This window comes from Anabrus simplex, chromosome 6 (assembly GCF_040414725.1).
Source record: "Anabrus simplex isolate iqAnaSimp1 chromosome 6, ASM4041472v1, whole genome shotgun sequence".
Lineage (NCBI taxonomy): Eukaryota > Metazoa > Arthropoda > Insecta > Orthoptera > Tettigoniidae > Anabrus > Anabrus simplex.
Window position 1 is genome coordinate 252,755,927 of NC_090270.1, and position 25,205 is coordinate 252,781,131.

Below are 25,205 nucleotides of genomic sequence, written 5' to 3' on the forward strand. Positions count from 1 at the left end.
TTGACAAAATTCGTGCAAAAATCAGTGTGAAGGAGACCATTTGAAGATAATACTCCTGTATAGTAAGCTTTTTTTTTATCCTAGTCATGAGCATTGGCAAGGAAAACAAACACCATAAATCTCTTCCACTGTAGGATCAACCCATTAGGTGAAAGAGGGTATTTTTAACCACCCGATTTAACCATAATTTGCATGATAGGGTGAGTTGGAAAGCGCAAGAAAGAGTCAATCTCTGATGAATCTCTGATGAATTTTCACGGTGATTTCTGTCGGTGATTCCAGAACTGGTGTCATGAAAATTGTGAACAACTGAGAAAAACGTAAATAACCACGAAAATGCATATGCTTGCTTTTTAGGCCTAATGTGTGATTCTTTTGTCCTTTTTGCAGCGGGAGGTGACAGTTCCTCACAGGATTCATCACTAGCACTTACACTTGGTGTTCATTATCGCCCATAATATACTTGCTCTTAAAATTTTCCTGTCCTGAATCGCTATTTATCAGATAACGTTCAATTACGTCATCTACAAGAGATGACAGAGTAGTGCGAGGCGCCATGATGGCTGCAATACAGCAGGAAAGATGTTACACTTCAACGAAGATGAAATAACATCATATTGTTTCGAAAACCCGCATAAAGGAGTGAGATATCTGCAAGAGCGAACTTCCTTGAAATATTCCTGGGAAATTGAAAGCATGCCACTATATCTTGTACATATACAGGATCAGCAAAATAGACACTGCATCAAAACTTACATATAGAGGTTTGGCATATAAGGCATGGAGTTCTGAAATGTGTGTGTGTATGTATGTATATATATATATATATATATATATATATACTGTATATATGGGTTTGGAGTTGATTGGGTTTACAGTTCTCCTTTTGGCAAAACCAATATTAACCCTTTTGATAGTCTTATTGATCTTTTAAAGGTTGAGCATGTCTTTGGCATTATACCACTAAATTTTTTAACAGTATACCAATGTCTGTCTGAAAATTTGTGTTCTGGCACACGTGACTTTAAAACTGTGATGTTGCTTCTAAGCAGTGTCTTGGTACTGGTCCTCTGTCATGGGTTGGGTATAGCTGCAGTGTTGATTGTGATCTCAGTAAGGCTGATGGAGGGGGCCTCCTCCCATCCTAGCAGCTCACAACTCTCTCTTCCATCTTTAGAAGCCATCGGAAACATGCAGCACGGGACATTGCAGACAATAAGCTCTATGAAGATGTTAAAGCGCTTCTGAAGCAGAAATTGATTCTGTAACCTTGCTCTCGACTTCCTGCCATTGTAAACTTGGAGCTGGATGGAGTTGGTGTTCAGCACTTTACTGAAGGAGAGCAGTTGAAATGTACGCGCAGTAGTGCCTGGTGGTAGCAAATACAATAGAGACAATACACGACACTGAGCGAGATATCGAGGGACAGCTATTGGAGCTCACTCTAGTGGATAGACCTGAACGGTACTGATTCTGTCATAAGAGCACGTGTATTTTTGTGTGAAGTTTTTGGTGTTATTTATGCGTTCTCAGTGAGTTGACATAATTAAATGGTAGCGTGTGTCATTCCTTGATATCTCCTCTCAACATGAGGGGAAAGGTATGTGCTGTGTTTGGCTGCAGTAATTACGAAGTAGAGAAAAATGCGCGCTCGTTCTTCAGGTTCCCTCGTGACAAGAACATGTAAGTAATATTGTGTTTGCATATATATTCTTCCAGTGACAGATATTTTTATAGTACTTCATAATCTTCTGACCTGCTCGACCCATGTTTTAACGGGCTTAAAATATAATACGGATATTTTATTGCATAGGGCAGCAGTTAACCTTCAATACCGATGTGTTGTTGTAGGTGTGATCTGTGGGTTTTGAAATGTCACAGAAGCGATTTGGATAAAGTGTACAAGAAAGAAGGGACGTTACGCTTGTATAAGAATTATAAGATCTGTTCAGATCATTTCCAGGCCAGCGACTTTAAAAATCCTCGACTATACTGCCAAGGGTATGTTACATTTTTACTCTAATTGTACGTAAATATTCCTCAAAGCATCACTATCGACAACATTTTCAAACTTTTCTTTCTTTTATCCCTCTTCTCAGATTAAAGCCGGGATTTTATAGATTTTCTTTCTGTTAGTAGGCTTTATGTTAAGAGGAAAATTGTCCAGCTATTAAATGTTAATTCATTGCATCATATGTGTAAGGAATGTGCCGATATTTTCAATGACAAATGTCCTAATGTGATGATACATTGTTTTCAAAATGAGGAAAAAAGACAAATCCAACCGTAAGATTTCAGGCAGGTATGCTAAAGCTAAAAAAGTAATGCATAAATGAAAGATCAAGCCATTTCACAGCAGTCCATTTCACACCTTGTTTATATGTCTAATTTCAGTCTTTGAATAATAACCTTTTAAAAAATTCTTCATTTATCCAGAATTGCTTTAGCAACTTCGAAGTTAATATCTCAATACCACTGTCTTTCTAGACGTAATTTATTTATCCATTTCCGTATATACATTTCCATTGATATTTGAATTTAGCACAATTTGTTCAGGTCAAGTCACTAGGAGCGCCACCGTCGAATTGTCTCCCATTTTAGCAAGGTGAAATCCGTAAGTGTCGTGTATTGTCTCTACTGTATTTGGTGGTAGTTAAGGGTACTTAATAGTATGTGAATCAGCCACTAGATGACAGTGCAACCATCTATTCAGAACTTCACTGAACAAGCTCAAGAATCATGAGTAAAAGGAGAAGGGGAATATTATCTGAATATATTCTGTTTAGGACAGTTGAAAGTTAGGAGGGTGGTTGGTAATTTCACTTCACCTAAGGGAAGGTTTGGTGGAATTCCTGACTCGGTACCATACTGCATTTAAGTAGCAGAATTGCTGCTGTTGCCTGTCTAGAAATAAACCTACCACAAAATTCTCTCTTCATATTCTCCAAACAGACTTTAAATCTGATAAACTAAAAGACGGCTGCAGTATCCTGAGGTTAGTATACTGGTCACGTACCTGCCAACCCTTCCGATTTACCTGGAAACTTTCCGGTTTTTAACTCATCTTCCAATTTTCCGATTTAATTTTACTTTTTCCTATTTTTGACCTATATAACCTCCTGTAGGGTCAATACTCTTCCCCTAGGATAATTCTTATGTCCTTGTCTAATTTTCAAGCGTGTTTATTTGATGGTTTATTTGGCGATTGTATCGTGTTTAGTGTACAGTACAGCAGCATGTGCTTTGCAGCTGGGAATTCTGGATGGAATCGTCCTACGAGCGAGGGAGGCTAGCGTGCGGTAGCGACTCATTAAGAATGATTTTGTTACGTTGTTATTGTGTGGTTCGAGCGCAGTTAACATAGTTTCCCTGCCGCGTTTCGTTGGAGCTGTAGTCCACGTGTTTTTGCTTGCCGTTCTGTGCTTTTCCCTCCTGTCGAGGTCGTATGTTAATAACATGAGGTATATTGATCTGTTTTGTATGTGGTAGTTTCGTGTATTTTACTGCATTTGTGCTCATTCTTAGTTCATAATTTTAATGACTTGAATGCATTTCAGAGAGTTGTCTCGGTGACAGTTTCTGGTATTTGTTCGTCACATTATGGCCACAAAACCTATGAAATTGAATTTCCTTTCATTTTACAGTCAAAAAGAAAGAGAAAAATTACTAAGGATTTTCTTCTGTGTTTGTTAAATTTTCTTGTTAACCTTTTTATGTTTTCTTGGCCTGAGACTTTAAAATTAATGGTGAATTCGTATTGTGACTGTGTGTGTATGTAATATTAATATATATATATATATATGCCTTTTATCTTGTCATTTTTTTCACAGAGACCGTGGTGCAATATACATGATCAAATCCAAGATTAAAAATATCTTCTTATTTCTGATTTCTAACAGTTGGCAGGTATGTGGACAACTAATGAGCCGATGGAGGCTTAACCCGTAGGACTCGTGCGGCAGGCCGTGCCCGACATGTAGAATATCCCACATAGACCCTATCATGATATCCTTCCCGATATAACTCCTTTACCCGGTTACGCACACATGAATTACAGGTATAGCAAGCTATTGCCATCTTTCGACGACAATTGGAAACCATGTGTAGCTAATATCTCTTTGAATTCTTGCTTGTGAGCATTTCTATGAAGGCCATGCAATTTTTTTAAACAGGCGTTGTTTAGCAACATGGCGTCGTTTGAGAAGTGTGAGAAAGATATGGCAAGAGTTTTAGATGAAAGTGACGATGTCACTGATGGTGATGAGTGATTTTCAATTAAGTGGTGCAGAAGACATTGCGGAACTAGATTGTGTTGGCGAGTTGAGTGATTAAGAGCTCGATAATGGGAAAATTATGCTAAATGGCAGTGCTGGTACCTCTACTGATGGCTGGGGGGAATACAGTGACACTGACTTGGACTTCAAAAGAATCCCATTCATTGGTACGTCAGGTTATAAGCGACCGCAAGGGCCTGAACCTGAGTGAATTTTCCAGTTATTCATGGCTGACGATTTATTGTCGGAAATTGTGCAAGACTCACCAGTATGCCAGTGTAAACGTTCAAAAGGATATGCCCCTCAGACATGAGTCTATTTGGAGGTCGTGGATAGATGTTACTCTTCCTGAATTCAAAGCATTTTTTGGTGTAATCCTAAAAATGGTAATGGACAGTTAGCCTGAATTACAAGGCTATTTTTGAGACGATTGTATAGATAAGTCTCCATTTTATAAAGATGTGTTCCCGGGGAAGAGGTTTATGCAAATATTCTGTACGTTACATGTTTGTCCTCCACCTGTAGGGCAACTGCAGAGAGTTGGTATAGGAGCAAAAATCCCAAACTTGTTTGTCAGTGTATTTGGATTGTAAATTTAGGGAGTTCAGTGCACCAGGTCCTAACACCAGTATAGACAAAAGCACGGTAGGTTTCAAAGGAAGAACTATATTAAAGTGCTACAGTCCACAAAAACCAACTAAGTGGGGCCTTGAAGTATTTGTTTTAGCTGATTGTGAAACAGGGGATGTTGTTTTTGTGGCCCCATAGTATGCCTCAAATGCTACAACATTACAAGTCCTCTTCCTTGACCCCATCTGTCCTTTACATCTCGGATTGTCGTACATCTGAGCGATAAACTTCTGATCAGCGCAGGTGGTGTGACAGGTTTCCATGTATTTACTGACAGGTTTTACATAGGATATGACTGCGTTGGAGCTGCTAAAACTTGGGTACCATCTTACTGGAATGGTAATGTTGAACTGGAAGGCGATGCCAATTTCTGCTAAGAAAAAAGGGAAAACAATGGCAAAACATGAAGTGCGTTCATATCAGAAAGATGACTGGGTTCTTCTCTTACTGTGGAAAGACAAATGTGTTATGTCAGTGCTGAGCACCTACTACAATAATTTAAGCTACGAGATAGTAAGAAAGATGAAGGGAAAACAAAATGAAGTGCTCCAGAAACTACAAGTTTATGCGAATACAGAAAGTACATGGGTGGCGTAGATCTGGCATATAACTTTTCATCCTCTTATGGCTTTTCGAGAAGGTCATTGTAATGGTGGCGTAAAATGTTATTTTGGCTGTTAAAGGTAGCAGTAATTAAGTTTTCTTCTGTACAATAGCCAAAATACTAAAGTGAAACAGACAATGCAGAAGGGAACTGATGAAGCAGTTGGTTGGAGATAATGTAACACTCGCGCAAGCACGGTTGGCCATTCGCTTCTGATCAGGAAGAACGTCTAAATGGTCATCCTTACCTCATTTATTCTTATCCACAGAGGAGAACTCAAGACTATGCAGTTTGCAGTGGTCGTAAAGTGAGTGGGGGGCACGTGAAACAGTGTTTTTCTACAATACTTGTTCAAAAATGCCTGGGTTACATGGTGGCAACTGCTTTGAGAAGTTCCACACTAAGCACAATTACAGATAAAATGACAGATGATTTCAGGCTTAAAAATGCTGAACATTGCTCCTGAATATATATTAGTTCCGCTTGGGCCTGCTATGGACGACGTGGTTCTTATCTCTAGCAGCTTTCTTCTTTGACCAGTACTCCTTCATTCTTGCACTGTGAATGTCTTTTCGCTCCCGAGTCCATTTCACACCTCCTCCCGGATATACTGTTTTTTCTCTTGGTGACTGGAGAGAGTTTGATGTTTTGATCAACGTTCTATACCTATTCCTGTCATAAATTTCAGTGGGAGCAATGTCCAATTCTTGAAGGTCTTTTCTGACGAGTCTTGCCCACTTGGGATTAGTCGCTTTCCCTCTAGAGATGGCGTGGAAGATTCTGGAGGTGAGCCTCTGATTGTCCATTCTCATGACATGATCATAGAAGTTCAATCTCGTCTTCCTCACAGATGTTGTAATGCTCTCCAATTGTTGGTACAGTTCGTTGTTGTGCCCGATTCTGTACTTGCCTTCTTTAATAGGGATCCTGATTTTTCTCAAGATTTTCCTTTCCATCAGCTTCAGTTTTCTAAGTTGCCCTTTTCTTACCATGTTTAGGCATTCTGAGGCATATAGTACTGACGGTCTCACTACAGTAGTGTAATGCCTGATTTTGAGGTTAAGGGAGAGCGATTTGGATTTGTACATATTCTTACATAGGTGGTACGTGCTTTCCAGTTTGATGCATCTGCTGTTTATGGCCTGATCTTCATTCATGTTTGGGGTTATCCATTCTCCTAGATATTTGAAGGAGTTAGTCCTTTGTAGTGTTTTGTCCTCCAGTGGGATTGATCTGGGTGCATCTTTGATGTTGGTGATAAACTGTGTTTTGTTGATGGCGATCTTCAGCCCTACTTTAGCTGCTATGTGGTTGAGAGAGGATAGTTGATGAATAGCTTCCTCCACACTGGATGTCAGGAGTGTAAGGTCGTCTGCGAAGGCTAAACAGTTGACAGTTAACTTGTCTTTCTTGTAGCCTATTCTCAATCCAAAGTCATCCTTTAGCATTTTCGTCCACTCACGAATGACTTATTTCTTTTGTGTTTGCTTTATTTGATTTTTGTAAACATGCTGTCGATATGTTTGTGCTCTCATCCTCCTGCAAGCAGATTCTCAAATGGAGCTGGAGAGGCAGGAGTGTTCAGAAAAAAAAAAAAAAGAGGACTAAGGGTTAAAACAGTTTTGAAGCAAGTTTTAGAAGGGAGGTGCATGTCACAGTGTGGATGCCAAGAGATGCCCGTCTTCCTCTCTTATTCTTGGTGCAAATCACAAATGGTTGAATTACGTCCATCAGTATAAGTATGTTTACTGACAACCTTCCACTGGTCTCAAGCCTGGCTATTCAAAGGACTGGTTTCCTGTTTTACTTTGTTTACCTATTTGTCTTTCTCATGATAATGTACACCAATTATTCTTCTGATGATAACGTAAACCACTTGGGTAGTTGGCCGTGCGGTTAGGGTCGCGCAGCTGTGAGCTTGCATCCGGGAGATAGGTTCGAACCTACTGTCGGCAGCCCTGAAGATGGTTTTCCGTGGTTTTCCATTTTCACACCAGGCGAATGCTGGGCTGTACTTTAATTAAGGCCACGACCGCTTCCTTCCACTCCTAGGCCTTTCCTGTCCCATCGTTGCCATAAGACTTGTCTGTGTCGGTGCGACATAAAGCGAACAACAGAATAACGTAAACCACTCCTGACCCTTCATTTGACCATATTGACCCATAAATGGGCTTTTTGTTTGTGCAGATCACGAATCGGTGGGTTTCCTTGAGCACTGAAGTTGTTTATCACTATCACCTCACCACTATCTTAGTTGTTCACTTCGTAACTTCTTTCAAGCTGTGCATAATCCTCACAGGCACAGTCATTGTCACATTGCTCAACGTCCTGGCTGCTTTCATCTAATATCTTCACTAAACGTTTCTTGGACATGCGTAAACCTTGTCCATTGCCTGCAGTGCCGGTCAGCTAACCAAAGGACAGCAAATTGAACTTCATTACGTAAATTCTGTTATGTGCGCAAACGGCACAAGTCCATTGAAGGAAAGTTAACTCCAAGGGCACACACCTTGTATGCTTTGAAACTGCACTGCTTTACTGAAAGTCAGCTCAGGAGCTGTGCAAAAGTATGCTTCCGTATGTGAGCACATCCCCTGTTCCCTCTTGCCGTCTCGGTTTTACTTCTCCACCACAGCCAGCTTATTATTAACGTTGTATCTGACAAGCACTTCGTTCTCAAATAGTGTAGCATCAAAAGAAATCACTTCCTTTCATATAGTTGTACGTTGATTATGTACCATGTCTATTTATTCCTTTATTGATCATGTAAAACCCACAGATTACTGGCGAATACAGAGGCAAGAGAAGCAAGGTTTATTTTTATTTCATAATGCAATTTGTATGGGGCACATGCGAACTTACAGCAAAAAGTATGACGTAAGTATAAGATTCCTCTCTCGTGCAATGACTGTCTGTGGCAGTTTCTCACAGTTCAACAAGCTGGAAACCAACCTCTGAGTGCGATTGCAAAATACATTGTTTTCAGGAATGTTGTAAATATTGTAGTCTCTTCATTCAGAAGGTAAAAACGAGCTCGTGATTCCCCCATGACAACATTTCTGCAGATGGAGGCCAGTTACAAAAATAAAGTACAAAATATTATTATATTATTATATTATTATATTATTATATTATTATACCGTGTAAGGCCCTTCCTGTTTTACTTACGTCGAGTGCATAGTTCGAACTGAGCTGACACATAGGCCTACTGACAAACAGTCAAACGAACAAATGTTGTCTGTCACATAAATCTGGCATGCAGCTTAGTTATGCTTTGTTTCACTTCCATTATCGCCTTGATTGCTTGTTTACATAATTCAGACACTTTCTTAAAACTAAATTTTCAGCGACTTTTGGGAGATGTATCGTCAGAAACCCCCACGACATATATAAACAATCACAGGGCAGCATATACGATATGTTACTACAAGAAAACATACTAATTGCTTTAATTTCTGCGCGAGCCATGTAAACACTGTACGTAGAAACGCCGGTCAGCTGCATGGATTTTTATACCACTTCTTCCACAGTCCTTAGCGGATTCGCATATCGTAGGCTACTGTAAACATTCATACCAATTTGGTTAGACTTGTACTTAATCTCCCCACCCCTCACCCCTCTTCCCTTTTTTATTAGCTTTAAAGTATTTCACGTGTGACTCAAGCGGCATAGCATCACCCACGTGTTGTTCACGGCTGTCAGCCATTATGAATATCGAGCATGCTGATGCCGCCAGTACTGCCAACAGTTTTCTTGGATGTATCTTCAACGCCATAAAAATTATGCGAAGTATACAGCAATGGACTGAACTCCAACAAAGCTTGAAAGTGCACCATGCAATACAAAATCAAACTCATCATCATCATATTCTAAAGTCTGAGCCTTGTCACTGCAGCCACAGTTGTCTATCTTGAGCCAGTCTTTTCAACTCAGCGTAGGTCTTGCACTTCATCCTCAGAAGCAGGTTCTTGAAGTAAGACACTCTGGGTTGTCCTCTTCCTCTTTTTCCAGTAATTTTTCCTTCAAAGATATTACAAAGGAACTCCTCATGCCGCAGAATGTGACCAATAAATTTTATTTCCTTTTTTCAATTTCGGTTATCAGACTCCGTTCTTCTCTTATCTCTCTGAGGACTTCGGTAATGCTCTTGATTTCCGTCCAACTTATCCTCTGCATTCTTCTTCAGGTCCACATTTCAACTGCCTCTAGTTTTTTCTTTTCTTGCATTCCTAATGTCCAGCTTTTGCAACCATACAGAAGCACGCTTCATACAAAGGTTTTTGCAAAGGCCTTCCGAGTTTGAATATCTATATGTTTGTTGGCCAGCAGATGCTTTTTATCTTGGAATGCTGTTTTTGCCATGGCTATCCTCTTTGTGACTTCTGATACACTCCGATTATCACTCGTGATCAGGGTTCCTAGGTAGCAAAACTGTTTCACTTGTTCTATTTTATCAGGGCCAATTTTTAAGTATGTTACAGGTGTTTTCTTGTCTTTACACATTGTCATGGTTTTTGTTTTCCTTGTATTAATTTTGAGGTTCCATTTGCCTGAAGTTTCTGCTAATATGTTGATCATTCTCTGCATACTTTTACCTGTTTCTGTTAGTATGGCAATATCATCAGCAAATCTTATCGAGTGTACTTGTTTGCCATTAATTTTGATCCCCGTTGTTTTCTCCTTCGTGACTGTGATGGCTTCTTCGATGAACGTATTGAAGAGATAAGGAGACAGTGGACAACCTTGCCTAACTCCTCTTCTTATTTTGGCATTTTTCTTTGTCCCACTGATTTCTAACTCAGTATTCTGCATTCTGTATAAATTTAGTAAGAGGCGTCTATCCTTCCAATCAATTCCTGCTTTTTTCATGGTAAGGAAAAGTTGTTCCCAGGCTAATCGATCAAAAGCTTTCTCTAAGTCGACAAAGGTCACGTATACTTTCCTATTCTTCTCAGTTCTTCTCTCCAGTATTAAACATAATGCCAGAATTGCTTCCCTAGCACCCCTCCCTGATTGAAATCCAAAGTGGTCATTATCGATATAGTGTTCTAACTTCCCTTTAATTCTATTCTTGATGATGTTGAGCAGTTATTTTGAAGCATGAGAGGAGAGTGATAGTTCGATAATCTGAACAGTCCGTGGTATTCCTCTTTTTTGGTATTGCAACAGTTCTGGTTTTACTAAAGTCAGGTGGAACTACGCCATTCTCATAGCAATGTGACACCAGCTGAAAAAGGTAACGTTTCATATCGTCACCCAAGTGTTTCAGAAGTTCGGCTGGAATGTTCTCTGATCATGTCCTTTTCTATAATCTCGCTTGTCTCCTTCATCCAGTTCTCCTTTGCTTCGCGACACTTTGTTGTGATCGGATTTCTAATTTCTTTGTACCGTTCTTTATTCCGTACTCTCCTCTCCTTATTCCTTTCGCGAATAAGGTTTATGATTTCATCAGTCATCCATGGCTTCCTCGGCTGTAACTGTCTTCTTCCCAGCACTTTCTCAGCAGCTTCAGTTATACCATTCCTTATTTTCTCCCATTTTGCACTGTTGTGAAAAGTCTCTGCTAACTGATTAATTTTCATTTTGTATGCCAGTGTTCTTTAAACTTTGTGTGTTCCATTTGTGCTGGGTCAATTTCATATTCTCCTTTAGCTTAATGTCACACTTGGCCAATACAAGATTGTGGACGCTGTCCACATCAGGTCCTGGATAGTTGTGGCTGGATTTAATCAAACTCATGTTAAATAATTATTTTTTACATACACTACTGAGAACAATAACTTCACGGCCATCTATATATATAAAATAAGTTTTGTCTGAACATTGCTGAGAATTTGAAAAGAATGGTATTTCTGTATCGGTCATGTCCATAGTAACAAGAAAATGTACTTTTTACTTTTCCGTAATTTTTGTCTGTCTGTCTATATGTATGTATGTATGTATGTATGTACACGCATCACGAGTAAACGGCTGAAGATAATTCGATGAAAATCGGTATGTAAAGTCGGAGGATGAGCCGCTACAATCTAGGCTATAAATAATTTTATTCACACCGAGTGAAATGGTAGTTTAGGGGAAGGCCTTAAATTTAATTCTCGAATATTTATATTATTAGCGGTCCTATCGATAAATACTATATAACTAAAGTTATATAGAATTAAATTTCCAACAATTATGTCTTATACATCTTTACCATGCTGGCTCTGATAACACAGGTATTAATGAATTTGTAGTTTTGTTGGCAAGTCCATATCAACGCCTAGCCACGAGAAAATGGGTTAACAGAATTTAATGAAAACAGCTATATAGAGTCGGGGAATGAGAAACTACAGTCTAGGCTGTAAATAATTGTATTCGCCCGAGATGAAATGGTAGTTTATGGGAAGGCGCCTAAAATTTAATTTTTAAATACCGGTACCTATGTTATTGGTGCTATCGAAAAGTACTACAATACAAAAGCTATAGACAATACGATTTCTGATCATTTATGTTTCATTCAGTTTTATTGTACTGACTATAAGAGTGGTATTTCAGCAGGCCTGCAATATCGAAAGCTCATAACACTGATCAACAATAACTTTACATTGACCATTGTTTGTTAATGATCAACAATAACTTTACATTGATCATTGTTTGTTGTGATGTTCTTCGTTTCTTATGGTCCCGCTCAACTCGGATAGATGGGATTACTACTGCGTACCGAGTATAACAGCCCGACTGAACATAGGCGGGAAATAGCTGGGGAGTTGGAGAACTTTCTTCTTTAGCATGCCATTCCTCTGGTTCATGTAGACTCCGTGGCTCAGACGGCAGCGCGTTGGCCTCTCACCGCTGGTAACCGTGGTTCAAATCCCGTTCACTCTATGTGAGATTTGTGCTGGACAAAGCGGAGGCGGGACATGTTTTTCTCCGGGTACTCCGGTTTTCCCTGTCATCTTTCATTCCAGCAACACTCTCCATTCTCATTTCATAGCATCTGTCAGTCATTAATATATCACTGTGAGTGGCGACCCCATCGTACTAACAGCCTATATACATGCTTCATTTATTACATTCCTGACCCGGTCAATGACTGGAAAACAGGTTGTAGGTTTTCATTTTCATTTCCCTCTGGTTCACACATTTTCTAATACTGCAGGTACGTTACACACTGGTTCATCATAGTATTCCAGTTATTCGATCCCTACTCTGACGCGCTGTTTTGAATGAGCTGTATGCACACTTACGGCAGAGGCTCACTTAGTAGTAGTAGTAGTAGCAGTAGTATTATGACCTGGTCTAGAATTACTATTTAAGCCTATTTCAAATATAGCACCACAATTCACTAAATAACTCAAAAGTCAAATCTGAAAAGAGCCGTTTCTTAAGAAAAACTTCTTCCTCTTCACTTTTATTAAATTCGACATTCATTTAATTAGCAGTGAAGAGGGGGCTTCTCCTTTGGCTTGGAGGAAAAAATTGCCTCCAAATCAAATAGGTTTTCCGTTGCCATTGTAGTGAATTGAGATTTCCCGACTCATCGGGTACTCCTCGGAAACAGATTAGTAAAAAGGCATAGTTTTTGTCCTGGGACTCTCCACTATTCGCCTTCCCCACCCCCTTCCCCCCGCACCGCAGGAAAAAGACGAAGAGTGTTCACGGATCAGAACTATCTGCGACTTGGTCATTCCAGCTCTGGAATTCCAGCATAGTACTGTTCGTTAAAAGTGAGAAAGTGTGTGGTCTTTCATTTGATGGAGTATTTCATATGAAAGTATTGCTTTTAATCGCGCCATTCCTACTGACGTCATTGCAACGACCTATATTCATTTCAGTTGGTAAAACCACTAAGGATGTACAATGGCTGGTGGAGGGTGAATGTCTGCCATTATAATGAAAACTCTCCAACCTGGTGGTGAGTGATGGTAGGCAAGCGGGCCTATCATTACAATGAAAATTCCCTAACGCAGTCTTCATATGAGAAAAGACGTTTGGTGACTTCTCCGTCGCGTTTTTAGGGTAACGTTAAGAGCTATGCAATTTGATACAATCTTGTTCACAACGTGTACACTTCCTAGCCTAGAATTCTGTGTACAATGTAGAATTCTGTAGCGAAGCACGGGTACATCAGCTAGTAATCATTAGAATTTCCTTTTGTCTCCAATAGGTCCCACTCATTCACCAAAATGACAGAGTCAGATGTTCAGCTGGGGAGGAAATTCGCAGCAATGTTACCTTCGATCAGCCACAATCGTGTAGTTGGCAAGACAAATCAATAGATTCAGTAATTCATCAGTTCTGTGGACAAATGACTTACTGTGCAGCATGTATCGGTTCTCTGCGAAACAATTCAGGGGAAGTGGAAGGTAATCTGCTTTCAACCTTAACAAGCCTATAAGAATATAGAAATCGTCAAACTCGTATCATATACCCCTAAAAATAATTTGTATTATTTTTTCTAATGTAAAAGTGGTTCAGAAATCTTTTGTGTACTAGGAAAATGGTGGGGAGAAACAAGGGCGCCCGCAGGATCTTTTCCTGGGGGGGGGGGGGCCTTAACACTTTTACAAGACCATCCATAAAATCTGTATGATTATTGGTAAATAATAATATTTATCCAGATCAAGTTTCCTGCTATAAAGAAACATTGTTTCATTACCTTCCTAGATAATGATACGCAACACCCACCGCCTTTTCGTTGCATTTCTTACTGGTTTCATTAAATGCGGCACTCTGAAATCGTTGGCTACTTTATGGCCAGAATGGATGAATATTTTTAGCCTCTAGTTCAGTGGTTTTGACCACAAGTTTGCTTTTCTTCTTCTGAGATTTGTTATCAAAGGGTTCAGTTTTGAAAATGGTTAAACATAATAAAATGATTGTCATATTTCCAACAATTAGAAATAAAGTAGTTCATTAAGACTTCAAAGACAAGTAACTTGCGTCAATGGTAATGATCTGTGGAGGACGAGGGGCGTACGGCGTTGCGCTCTAGTGTTTATATATCTGCTTCAACGTATTACAAACGTTAGGAAAATGCTGGAACACATTCTGCAGTAGTTTTAGTTCATTAAAAAAATACAAAGCATCGGTACTTACTTCTATTATGATACTAAGTTAGTACTACCCAGGCGGCTTCATGGCCGTATGGTCCTGCGCTGCAGATTAGAGCCAATTTCGAAAATGGAATTTTATTTTTTCATTTAATTTTTCATTTCTCAATGATTAGTATGGTTGTTGTGTTTCATAAATGTATCATGGTTGTGTGAATACGTAACTTTTCATATTTTTAATATACGTTGTGAAAATTTAAAAAAATTGCAAGCAGAAAAAAATGGTGTTCTTCATTGATTAAATTTAGTGGTTTTGTTCCAATTTTGAAAAACAAGGCATACATGCATAGCTCAAACTTTGCTGGATCCAAAATAGGTTTTTGACTGCAAGATTATCAGTTATTTTTGTATAAACGTGTGAAAACACACTAATGCTCAGTCCACAGTGTAAGATCTACTTCACCTCCAAAGTCTTCATTGTATTGAAATGGTAATGCTAACAGAGTTGGCCGATTGTCTAAACGACTGGATATAATTTGAGATAACCGCAAGTCACTATGTTAAACTGCTGAAATATTCCTAAAACTCAGCCTGGCTAACAATTTGAAACAACACACAATGGAATAATTTGTCAGTTACTTAAAACTGTCAAATCTTAACCCATCCGCTTACCTTATAAACATCAGTTCCGGACCTTTAAATTACCATTTAAATGCTGGTGTTTATAAGGTCCATGCAATACTGTGCTTTAATGATATCACTGCAACTACTGGCTCAAATGTTGTCAAACATTGATGGAAATACTAAAAAATAATCATTTCAATAGAATGTGCTACATTATAGTGAAAAATATAAACTGTGCACTATAAACTCGCCTAATAATTCTTATGGTGCGTCGGAACATTTACGTTCATAATATTTACCTCTTTCTTCTTCACTCGTATTACTAACTTCACTAAGCACAGATAACGTATCCACATCTCTAGATTCACAGGAATAACTTTCAGATATAGTGTAATCTTCTTCACAATCACTATTCAGTAAATTATCCACCACTTCTTGCTGCGTAGTAGCCGCGCGCGTGCTCATCTTTATTCACTGAATACCCATGACATCAGCTCAGTTCTGTCTTCAGTTTATGCAGTTAACCCCCAAAACATGACTTAAATACAGCTGAAGAGACTTCCTTCAGATATTAAGAATGATTGTTATGCCATATGTATAATTTTTAATGTACTACCTTCCCTTTACCATCGATAAAGCAGGACTGTGCATTTCCCCGTTGATTCGACAGTTATGTAAGCTGGGCACAGGCTCGCGCATCCCAGCGATTCGACGGAGAGGTAAGCCTGTGGGATAAGAAAAAAATATAGTTTGTACTCACTGTTACAGTGAATCACGTTTTTCTTCTTCTTCACAGCCAATCTTGAATACCTGGCAGTGCTCTTGTTAGAATAACGAAACGCTTGTATGAAGTGACATTGTCATGTCATGTTCATTTTATTTCCTCACACACACTTAGTTTCATGGTAGTGGTAGGAAGCACAGGCTAAGCAAATGTTCGGTGTACTTTAAATTTTAAAGAAAAAAATATGTGCGAATCAAAATAATTGTACTGATTTAGCAGTGTTATGAATATAAATGGAAATTAATGCTTAGTTTTGTAATAAGATTCTAGCAGACACATTCATACAATCAAAACATACTTAACACTTGACGAATATTATCCATTATTTTTATATAAATGGACGTAAACCACGGTTAACCTGACAAAAAAAAATTAATAAAAAAATTTACATAATATTTGCTTAAACATCAGAATTGGGTAAAAGAAGTTTCATTTTTCTAGGAGCTGCTCTAGAAAATTTTATGGGGATGTTTTGCATAAATTTCTGTTTGTCCTCTGCCACTCTTTCATGGTTCAAAGATAGCATGGAAAGCCCAGCAAGTTGATCGTTCGTTGACATAAGCCAAGCTTTTACCCTACGAAGCGTGCTGAAACTCCTCTGCTGTGCACGTTGTTGCAGGTAGGGATACTCAAATTTCTAAAACAACACTTACGCGTGGGTAAAAATCCTTACTTTCTTTTAAAAATTCCAGGAAATTCATATCTGGTTTACAGTTCTTGTTTTGCCACATGTCATACCACCATTCTGCATCCACCATTAACCTGTCTGTTTTGTAGTTATTGGAAAAAAGTTTCATTGAATGCAAAAAAATCTTAATGTTTTCATAACAGAAGAATGTAGAGAATGCACTTGTGTTTCCTGCCACCAACACCTACTCCTCTTTCATGTAGGCATTTCCTGACAATAACTTCCAGGTAAACATTATACAGTAAACTTGTCTGATGCTGCTTCCAATTTTGCTTTACTCTGACATCCCATTCTCTATCTGTATTCTGATCTTCTGTTGTAAGTATAGGCCCCTTATGAATCACCTTTCCTTTGAATACACTCTTTTCCTCATTAATGTGTTCAACAGTTTCTTCTATTGCACCCCGTCCAAGGCCTTTTCCAAATTTATAAAAACATCATGAACTTGCCTTGTTTTCTCAATGTATCTTGCCTAACATACAGGTCTCAACACCCTGATTATATCTCTTGTCCCTTTACTTCTTCCGTCAGCCATATTGTTCTTCTACAGTATATTAACTAGTCTTCTAGCCAGTACTTTTAAGTAATGCTTTGGCTGCATTGGATATCAGGTTAAGAGTCTTAAGCTTTTACTTAATCCCAGGATGTCGAGTTTTCGCCTCTCCATTAGGTCAGTCAATTAATTTTCCTTCCCATTCATTATTAAAATATTTATTGTTCCAAATAGTGTTTTGTTCTCTGATCTAACACTTGCACGAACATCAGCTTTACCATCATATTTATTGTTCCAAATAGTGTTTTGTTCTCTGATCTAACACTTGCACGAACATCAGCTTTACCATCATACTGTGCAACGGTAGTCAGAGACTTGTCAATTCCATTTCCATACTTCCACCCAAGGCTTGTATTACAGTCGCAAGCAAGTACAAATTTACTCATCTGCTGAACTGCTAAGCCTAACGCATCTGAGGATTTTCTTTCAGGGTTTACTCCCTTAGCCTTTGAAGATCCCTCTTCTCTACAAGGCAGTGGTTTCCTCTTCTAATTTTGCCAAGAGAGGGCAGGTTGCCTCATTCATCATCTTCGCCATTCCTAAGGTCTCGTTGTCTGCCTGAGACGCTGTTAAGATCTTGACCCGTAACCCCGGGCTTGGGTTCCACGTTATATCCCGTGAGACTGGGTCCCTGCCCCGAACTTAGCTCTCCATCACATTTGTAGTGAATCAGAATGTTGAACCAATAACCAAAGTTGAGTATGTAAATGAAAGAATTATAATAATGCACATACATGTAAACACAGAACTACTGCAGGTAGTACAGATATATGCTCCACAAACAGGATGTAGCGTGAAAGAAAAAGAAGAGTTCCTCAATGAACTGGAAACGCATATTGTTGGAGATATGATCACGATAATGGGGGATCTGAATACTCAGGTGGGAACTGATAGAATGGAGTATGAGAATGTTCTGGGCCCACATAGGTATGTCGATAGAAATGAAGATGGAGAGAAACTGTTGGACTTTTGTATCAGAAATAACCAGATAATAAAGAACACATGGTTTTTGAAGAGGAATAGCCTTAAGATCAGCCGATATAGTTGGGATGGACATTATGGAACACTCATCGATTTTATAACAGACCGAGAAAGGGGAAGGTACGTCATGAATACGCAGATAATCTCCAGTGAAGGTATGGAAGGTAATCATAGAATATTAATTGTGGAATTGCAAGTAAAAATCCTTAAAATTGTATTGAAGAAACCAATTATCAGGAATTGGGAATTGGAAGAGGAGGATAAAAGAATGGCATTCCAAGATAGTATAAAAAGGACGTTGCCTAACACGGAAATACAAAGTGGAGAAGAGTTGGGCAATTTTAAGACAAACATTTGTGGAAGCGGCAATTGAGGTATGCTGGAAAACAAAATGAAAGGAGGGACGGTGGTGGACAGACAAAATTTAAAAAAGAAATAAAAGAAAGGAACAAGTTGTAGGAAGAAAAGGATAAGGCAAAGCAAAAAATGTATCAGAGGGATGAGAATAAGATACGAAGGTTACATGTGGAATACAAAGGAAGAACAGGAGAAATGTTGGGGAGTTTACCAACAAAATTGAGCAAGATAATCAAGGAAATCAGAAGAGGAATACAATTGAAATGAATAAATCAAGAAAAAATCAAGGCATTAGAGGGAGATGGATCCATAGTTCATGACGAAAAGTGTCTTCAGAAGGTGATGGCAAAGTATTTTGAAACACTTGATATTGAGGGTGGCTGCTCAGAGGAAGAAGAGATGAAAATGGAAATAATAGATGGAGTAAAGGGAATCCGATAACATGGTTGGAACTTGAAAGGGCAGTGAAACCAATGACCAAAGGTAAAGCAAGTGGAAAAGACGAATTCAATGCTGATATGATTGAGGCAGCAGTAAGCATTGGACTACGGTGGCTATACCGAGCCCTCAATGCCATATTGGAAGGATGAAAGGATACCTGAAGATTGGCAACAAGGATGCATTGTACCATGGTTCAAAAAAGTAAATCAGAAGAAATGTGTAAATTATGGAGGTATAACCGTATTATCACATGGCCTAAAAAGAATGGAAAAAGTCATAGACAAAGGACTGAGGGATATAATAGAAACACAGTCAGAAGAATAGATACCGAATAGATCAACAATAGACTTGATATTTACAGTGCGATAAATAATGGAAAATCACCTGGAAAGGAACAAGGAAATCATCTTCATATTTTGGGATTTGGAAAAAATCTTATGAGAAAACATGTATGTGAATGCCTACTGAAAAGGAATGTACTAAAATCATTAACAAGATAAAAATTTTGTATCATGAGAGTAAAAGCAGTGTACAAATGGCTAGTGGTGACTCTGAAACATTTTATACAGGAAAAGGTCCTAAGCAAGGAAGTGCACTGGCACCGTTACTGTTTATCATATTGATGGATGAAATCATAAAACGTGTAAAACAGTATCAGTAGTGATGAAGTGAATGCTTTGGTATTTGCAGATGATGTGCTGGTTCGGGGAAAGGAAGAAAAGGAAGTACAAATGTGACGGGACATTTGGAATTAAAATCTGAAAGAGTTTTGAATGGTATAGAAAACTGTAGTCATACACTGTGGAAAAGAGAAAAAGAGAAGCCAAGTGAACATAGATGGAGAAAGGTTAGAGAATGTAGAACAGTTTACATATCTGGGCAGCATTATTAATGGAAGTAATGAAATCAACCCTGAAATTAATAACATACAAAGTAAAGATACAACATTCTATCATCAAGTCAGAGAGCTTTTATGGGATGACAAAGTACCCAAGAGAACATAATTTTTATTATATAAACAGTATTTCATACCAATAGTAACATACGGACTAGAAACACTGGTAACTAATAAGAGACAAGATAGTAAGATCCAAGCAGTAGAAATGAAATTTTTAAGAACATTGGTAAAAAAGACGAGAAGAGAGAGAATTCAAAATATTAAAATCCAAGAAGAGCTAAATATAGAACCGTTAGTACAGAAGATACAGAAAGCAAGACCGAGATGGTTCGGAAATGTAAAAAGAATGGGAAGGTAATGGGTAGCAAGAAGGGATTTGGAACGAGAAGTTAAGGAAAATAGACCGTTGGAGGACCAAGAAGAAGGTGGATGGATCAGATTTGGAAGGACATTACAGAAGCTGAATTGGATGTGGCGGAAGTAATGGAAAGGAGTGGAGGAGGCTTGTAAACGACACCTGGGCGACTGGAGTGGGACATAGCTGATATATTTCTGATTATGATTACGCAACACTCACATTATCATTAGGCCGTCCTACCCAGGCTTTACTTTGTGAAAGTTAATATACAGTAGCACATGTTACAATGGAGCTCTGTTTCATTAGTCGTTGACAATATATATTACGAAAGAAATATCTTCATCAACGGATGAACAGGGAATCAAATACACTTTAAGATGGCATTTGCAAAGTTCAGCTGCATTAATTTCAATGCTTGCAGTGACTGAATTATTTCACCGTTTCGACTTTTTTTTTCTTTCTTTCTTTCAGTTCTTTAACGTTTTCAAGACAGATAATTTTTGCACTTTTTCACTTATTTCCAAAATGTTTGCATAGTTCGATAGAAATTACATTAGCTGGATGAAGGAAATCATTCAAAAGTCCAAATAACATGTTAGCGTCACTTGGGAACATGTGCTTTTCTATTTTGTTTACAACTGAAATACTAACATTTTTGCCAGAGGAGAGCTGCTTAACTTTTTAACAAGTCACCAAGTCCCTCAATTATCTTACTAAGTAGTTCCCCAATATGACCAGAAGCAATTACATTCATCTTACCATTCAGTTATGTTAGTTTTGAAACCAGCAAATGAGAATATGGATAATAAGACCCTTTTAATTCCAAATCATCTGCAATAAACTTAGTTTTCAAAAACAAGCACTGCTTGGAATTTTACCAGGTTGCAAAATTTGGCATCTTCCATTTTCCCTAACCAGTTTACCTTGGGAACAGATCTTTGATGGCAATTGCTTGAAAAATGAGTGGAGGATATCTAAATTTGTATGTATGTAACAGGCAGCTTGAAACCAACTTTCCCATCTACTCAACACATGCTCAGGATACAGTGAAATTGACATATCTGGGAAGTTATCGTCTAGGTATGAATGGAGCAAGTGTTTGATTTTCCTAGACATATTTCAACAGTTCTTTGTTTTCCACACAATGGCATTGAGCTCTTTCAAATTCTTTTGCAAGACATCTCTGAACAAACTGAATTTATGGGGCAGAATCAGTTACAGTGGAACCTTGATTCTCCGTTTCTGTATGTACAACACGGGAAAACGGAAAATCCCGGAACGAATTAACCATCAAGAATTCGGCTAAACATCACAAAAGAGTAATATGTATACTTATAATCTCACAAACACCCCTAAACCAAACCAAACCAAACCATAGCCCCAATGGGCCTTCCGCCTACCAAGCGAACACTGCTCAGTCCAACGACCTGCAGATTACGAGGTGACGCATGGTCAGTGTGACATCCTCTCGGCCGTTATTCCTGGCTCTCTAGACTGGAATCGCCGTCTCACCATTAGAGCCTCAATTAAAGGTAATCGTAGAATGAGTTAATCTGAAACCAGCCCTCGTGTCCAGGTAAAATGTCTGACCTGGCGGGCAGTCGAATCTGAGCCCTCCGGGTGATAGGCAGGCAAGTTCGACCGTGTGGCCGGCTTCAGACATTAATTACCGGTACACGACTTAAAAATCTTGAAATTTTACATTCAGTTTTACCGGGGAAACCTTCAGTTTCCGCTGAAATCTTCCATTGTAATTTGGTCACTGGTATACTGTTCATAGTCAGTTTGTGGAAATCTTGTACCGTGTAAATTAGGCCTACATCGACTTTTCAAGGTTATGTTGAACTCAAGAATATGGTTTCGAATGTAAGTATCGATTCTCAAGTTCTCGAATGCATTATATTAAATTCCACCTGTCACTAATCACAATCAAATTGGAAAGAAATAAATTGTCAAAACTTCCAAAATTATGGTTATTCGCGACCTTGAGCTCAGCTGGAAAACGTGTTAGCTGGACAAGTCCGTACAAGTGCGATATGATACAAAGTTTTTAAACGTAACGTGCACATATAAAACGACTGCATGGTTTTCATAATATTTTAACACACAAAATGTGAAATTCCCAGTCTTATATTAGGACCAAAACAGTAATAGGCAATCCCAAAACCTCTCATGGCTTTATGTATGTAAGGTGCAACATCTGTTCTGATCTCGATAACAGGTGATCGTATACGATAGTATCAAATACTAAATCTGTGTTACTTAAGGAGCAGTTTCCATTCCTGCCTGAAAGCTAAGTGACTATACAGTGTCCTGAGGGAAGTGCCGAAAACCTGTTTGGCGATACACTCAAAAAAAAGTTTAAAAAACATCTATCTCTGGACATAATGCAGATGTTTTGCAAGTAAGAACATTTGACGAAACTCGTTCCGTCTTCAAGAAGAGGTGTCGAAATGTGCTCCGTCTCCTTCCAATTGTTGCGGACACTCTCTGCTTTATGATTTCGATTCTCTAAACAATACCACCCGAATGCAATGCTAAGATGGTCCCTTATGCAAGTTCACTGCCGATCGCTTTTCCGGTATGGTACTTCCTCAAATTACAGCAATGACGGGATGTTAACATCAACATCTTTAAGTGTGCCATAGCCGTACTTTCGTTAGATACAGTTTCGTGAATAACACGCGATTGAGGATTTAGCGTTGATGGGACTGAAATTTCTGGACGGTTGATATGGGAAATCCCTTTTTTGAGGAACGGATAATGCAGGATTTTTACAACGCGATTTAATTAGGATGCTCGCGAGACCACGTAGTTTGAACGAATAACACGGGAAACCGTAGCTTCCGGGAACGCATAATCGAGGTTCTACTGTATTACATATTTTACATTTTCATCGTTAATTTCAAAAGTATGCGTAGCATGCAGGATCATTTGAGAACACCTTCTGTTCACGGCTTTTAGAAATGCACATTCTAACAAAAATATTTTCTGTTCAAATACTAGATCTTGAGTTTTGCTGAACACTGCAAACACAGTGGCCTGAAGAGGCAGTGGTTTCATTGTAGTTAAGTCAGATTTCTCTTCTAAAGCCTGTTTTATGCTGGATCGTATTTTGTTTGCGCAACATGGAACGTATTGTTCCCTTGTTTGGCTGGGGGGGGTCTCCATATCTTAACCAACCAATAGCAAAGAGAAAAATCAGTATCAGAAAGTGGTCTCAGAAATTCTAGTTCTGCAACGAATGAGGTTTTATTGATAGACAGGTCACAACTTAGAACATACATTTGAAGCTGTTTCTGGCGTCAACTTTTGAATTTTTTCCTTGGCATATTTATTGGTCTTGTTAGCTATCCTTCAATAGCTTTTGCTGTAAAACTAACTAAAATAATCTGCTGGTCTGTCATCAGCTGATAAATTGATGTTTTGAATCCCACTTTGTTGTGAACGATGACATTCTCTTGGTTGTGTTTGTCATTCAATACACTCTTCCGTAACAGTACTTGTAATGCCCACTCTCTTTCGTAACACAGCACGTGTAACCGTAGTATTCCTTTCTTGTGAAGACTGTTCTATATCTGAATCACTACCACTAATATGGGAAATAGCCGAGGAATCATTATCAAGGTTTGGAACTGCATCCTCAGTGTCACTGTCAAGAATATGATTTTTTTATTCTTCGCAACACACACGATCTACTTGTTGACGCCATGACAGCTCCACTGCCAACAGGGAATATATAACAATCCAGAGAGAGAGAGAGAGAGAGAGAGAGAGAGAGAGAGAGAGAGGTTGGTTATTTATAGAAGTTTGAAATTTTAACGAGTGGGAGCAGCTTAGTCATAGCTATAATTCTGCAGAGCTCCTGGTCAACAGTGTTAGTCCTTCGGGTTACAAGCTACTCAAAATGGTATGTCGAGCTTAGTTTGACATTCAAATTTGAGAGTACATATTAGATGTCTAGGTGGCCTCGACTTTCAAGTGGAAAGGGTTCAGTCTCTGATTGCCAAATTTCTCCACCTCGCCTTTCCTATTGCAACTGGCCAGTGTTGTAAAACCTTTCTATACTAAGATTAATCCTAAATCTTGACACATTTAAAAACTTCAAGAGCGTATCTGAGCAAATTGGAACCATGTCTTTGGTTCCTTTGTTCTTAGGGTGATTTATTTTGATGATGCTTGCTCGTTGTTTTCACAGTTATGTTTCAAAATAAAATTGTCCTGTTAAATTTTATTCTTCTCCTCATAATGTTCAGTGTAGCTTCAACCTTCAACCTTAAAATGTTTACATGTTAAGCCTCCATGGGATATTGACAAATGAATACATGTACATTTCACATCTATTTACTTCGAGTCCATATTTATCAAGATAAGGCAGCATGTTTGTATACTAGTGTGATTGATGGAACATGTTACTGCTCAAAAGAATTTATATTTGCAAGAATGTTTAACCTGCTTAGGATCTTCAAGATGATGTTATTACTTGTAGACTAATTACTTTTAGCTTTTGTGTGTCCAGTATTTCTGGCAGAATTTTATAAAGTTGACACAGTTTAAGATTTGTGTTATAGTGCAGTTTTATACTGCTAGTTGTCGCCACATTCATTCTGTGTCCTGAAATTGAGATCCCATTGGTAACTCCTATTTTAATTGTCTGTTAACATCATGTAAGGAATACTGTGGATATGCCTCCCCCCCCAAGAGTACACAGCAAAGATATAAGTGAAGAGGAAAATGGGGAAGTATGAGGGAAATAGTTTCTCATGGCTTTCCTTATCGAGCTGGAATATGTTTTTAAACTCCCTAAAACGCATCTGTCAGCTGGTGTTAAAAAGCAATATTTTCACACGATTCACTAAAGGAAAGTGTGCATCAGGGAAGTAAGTTTATTACATTTCTCCATAGTCACTTTCATGAAGCAGTGATATAGTGCACTATCAACAGTTCATCGTGGCAGTTTTTAAAATAAGTAAGTCTATGG

At 38.6% G+C, this 25,205-nt stretch overlaps 1 protein-coding gene across 4 annotated transcripts in view; it reads left to right on the plus strand.

Annotated features, from left to right (window-relative positions):
- The window catches only part of Imp (IGF-II mRNA-binding protein), a 424,845-nt gene that overhangs the window by 307,770 nt on the left and 91,870 nt on the right, over nt 1-25,205 (plus strand). The gene's annotated exons all lie outside the window — the stretch shown is intronic.